The 3,672-nt window shown below is 36.9% G+C and overlaps 1 pseudogene across 1 annotated transcript; it reads right to left on the bottom strand.

Annotated features, from left to right (window-relative positions):
* Positions 1-343: 343 nt before the first annotated feature.
* Positions 344-1,823, bottom strand: LOC146941658 (U-box domain-containing protein 27 pseudogene; annotated as a pseudogene). Its single transcript, XR_015032455.1, has one exon. The product of XR_015032455.1 is annotated as a U-box domain-containing protein 27 pseudogene (transcript).
* Between the last annotated feature and the right edge of the window lie 1,849 nt (positions 1,824-3,672).

Here is a 3,672-nt window from a genome sequence, read left to right as displayed (position 1 = left end):
AGTTAGGGGGCTGTAACTGCAAGTTTTGGAAAGATAGGGGGCCAAAAGTGCAATTAAGTCAATCCTTTTTTTGAACAAAGAAGTTCTATAATCCATAACGGGAGGGGAAAGACTTATAACAAGATCCAAGGGAATGTTTCCTTTCTTGTTTATCAATTCCACAAGGGGTGTAGTACAATCCAATAATGATGTTCCCCAAGTTTTGACACATTTGATCATTTGAAAATAAAGTTAACAAGCCCCTTAAACCACAAAATTCCAAAACACTTGATTTAAGTATATAACCAGCTAAATATTTTTTTTTTTGAACAAACCAGCATTAATTTGCTCAACAATCTCTCAATTTTCGAGTAGTAATTTGCCTCTTTATTTATTTTTGGGTCTATTGACTAACAAAATTTCTGTCCATTTACATTTACACTTACACCATTTTTTTTTTTTTTTTTCAAAATAAAAATAGTAAACTATAGTAACTCCAATCTCCATAAATCAAAACGGCATAATATGTGAAGTTTTGGTATCATAAGAAGAAAGACACGATTTAGAATTAACCCGAAAAATCTTAAGCAAATCCGTACACATTTGTCGAACTTGTGGAGAACAATTACTCTGTATTAGCAACAATATCTTCGTTAATCCATTAGCCATCGTAACTGCTTCTTGTGCTTTCTGATCGCGAAACAGATAACAAACACTCCACAGCGTCGTTACTGCGTGCTCCGTCGCAACGTTCGATACATTCCGAATCTTATTCAGTATCGCCGCCACAAACCCCGCGTCTTCACACATCTCTCTTCTCCCTTCACTCGTTGAAGACGCTGTTTCCACCAGCTTCAACGCCTTCTCCACCACGGTCACCTTCACGCTCGTATTAGACTCTTTTAGTAACTTTGACAAAATCTTCATTACTCCAATTTTCACCAGTTTCTGTTTGTTCCGTTTCGGTTTTGAGATTGCTATTAAGCACGATAAGCAATTTTCAATCAGCTTCGAATCATTCTCCGGCGAAGATAGATTCAGCAATTCGGTTAACAAAGCTTCGTTTTCAGCTATTAGAAGCTCTGATTCAGCGTCTATAGCGATGAATTTCAAAACCCTGGTGGTTGTGATTCTTGAATTGTTGCTTCCTTTTTGTAAAACAAGAACCATTGAATCCAAGCATTTTTTGTTTTTGTTCTTTCCTTTCAACACAAGGTTCTTCAATCCTTCACGATCTTCAATTTTTTCCAGAACCAAACCTAACACCGTTAAAGTCTGTTCAAGAAATTCAATGCTTTTGTCAACATTGTCAAGAAAACTAACCATTAACGGAATAAAACCGTCTAATTTCGCGAGAAAAGTTCGGTTCTGATCGGAATCTTGAGCGAAACGAATGACTTTCGTGATTAAACCGAACCGGTTTAAACCGGATGAGGCTAAGTCGGTGATGGTTTGAAGGAGTTGTTCATTAGAAAGAACTGAAGGTGAAACGACCGGTTCGACCCGGTGATGAACCGAATCGGTCCAGATCTGGATGAGACTATGTAGAGTACGGTTAGGTACAAAATCTTTGGTGGGAAGTATTTGCATGGTGGCGGGACACGTGTTGTTACCGTCGTCTAACCAGCGTTGGATACTGGAACGGTCGTAGGTGACACCGGTGCAAAGACTAACAGGGGATTTCATAACGTCGAGTGAGATTGGGCATTTGAAGAAGGTGGGAACAGTGATGCATAGATCAACAACTCTTTCTCTAACCATGGTGGTGGATGAAAGTGGAAAAAGAGAAAGGAATAAAACAAAAAGTGATATTGAGTTGAGAGGACTAAGAGGAGAGTTGAGGTGAGATATGTGGAAATGGAAGGGGATATAGAGAGATTGATAGGGAGAGTCAAAGGTGGGTGACGTACGATGCTTTCTCTTTTTGCTTTTCCATTATTAATATTTTTGTTTCTGAATACATTGGACTGCTGTAATTGTAGAGATTAATCACTTGAATCCAACATAATTCATATGATCATATCTAAGTTTTATTTTTGGTCAAGTAGTTTAGTGACTAGATTCACACACATTTTTGGTCAAGAAGTGGAGAATTCGGGGTTCGAACACCGACTCTTGCACAAATTATCTCTAATAGCTACTTACTGAGCTATACTTATAAGATAATTCATTACGAGTTTTAGCTCTTACTCAAAGATTTTATATTATTGCATTGTTATGATTGAATTCAAATCATCTATTAAGTTAAAAGTGATTCAAACAATCCATTATATGGAAGAGCTATTGGGTATATTTATGGAGAAGTGATGTTTCTGTTACATTGGTTAAGAAAATAAATATAGTAGTCAATGTATTGAAAATTGTATAATCAATCTATAAAAAGTCAAAATAAATGTTTTTTTCAATTTTATCTTCCTATTTTGGTATCTTTAACCGAGCACCCGTTAACATGATCCTTGTTTTATTAAGTTTTTGAGCAAATAGTCACTTTAGTCCCTGACTTTGCACCTCGCTCTCACATAGGTCCCTGACTCAGGATTAAATACAAACAAGTCCCTGACTCTACACTTCCGTTATCACTTTAGTCTCAGCCGTTAAAAAAATCTGTTAAGTGATTATGTGGCACGCTGACAAGGAGTATGACGTGTCACAGAGACTAAAGTGAAAGTAAAAAATGGTCACTTTGGTCCCTGAATCGAAAATCAATATCCTCAATTTACTGTTAGATCCCTGACTGTGTATACTTACTGTCAGTTAGGTCCCTGAATCGAAAATCAATATCCTCAATTTACTGTTAGGTCCCTGACTGTGTGTACTTACTATCAGTTAGGTCTCTGACATTAAACACGAAATTTCACTAAGATCCTTGGCAAGTTGTTAGTTTAACATGCTACTTACTCAACACTAAGGTATTTGTGCTAAATATCAAAATATTATTATAACAATTATAAAAATGATTCCATAGTTTAATAACAAATGTTTCCATAACATAACTATTAAGTCATTAATGTCAACCATAGAGTAATTAAAAGATTGCACCATATTTGGGCATATAATTCAACAAGTCATTACATAATGATTCAGCAAAATATTAAACAAAATATCGCACCACAGTTGTGCTTATAATTTAGCAATTTCGGTACATAAATAAACTAACAAACATCACATAGTTGGCCTCGGACCCGGCCCTTGGAGTTGGCATGAAAGATGTAAGCATTTGTAGTTCATTCAGACGTACATTTGGATTTTGACCCCTAATTTCGTGTTTACTATCAGGGACCTGACTGACAGTAAGTATACACAGGCAGGGACCTAACAGTAAATTGAGGATATTGATTTTCGATTCAGGGACCTAACTGACAGTAAGTATACACAGGTAGGGATCTAACAGTAAATTGAGGATATTGATTTTCGATTCAGGGACCAAAGTGACCATTTTTTTACTTTCACTTTAGTCTCTGTGACACGTCATACTCCTTGTCAGCGTGCCACATCATCACTTAACAGATTTTTTTAACGACAGGGACTAAAGTGATAACGGAAGTGTAGAGTCAGGGACTTGTTTGTATTTAATCCTGAGTCAGGGACCTATGTGACAGCGAGGTGCAGAGTCAGGGACTAAAGTGACTATTTGCTCTTAAGTTTTTGGTCTTTGGTCAACGAGGGAATTGTGGTGGGTGGGGGACATGGTGG

Source organism: Medicago sativa, chromosome 3 (assembly GCF_051527215.1).
Source record: "Medicago sativa cultivar Bolivia chromosome 3, Bolivia_mono, whole genome shotgun sequence".
Classification (NCBI taxonomy): Eukaryota; Viridiplantae; Streptophyta; class Magnoliopsida; order Fabales; family Fabaceae; genus Medicago; species Medicago sativa.
Note: the sequence above shows the minus strand (reverse complement) of the source record. Positions and strands in the feature narration are given on the sequence as shown.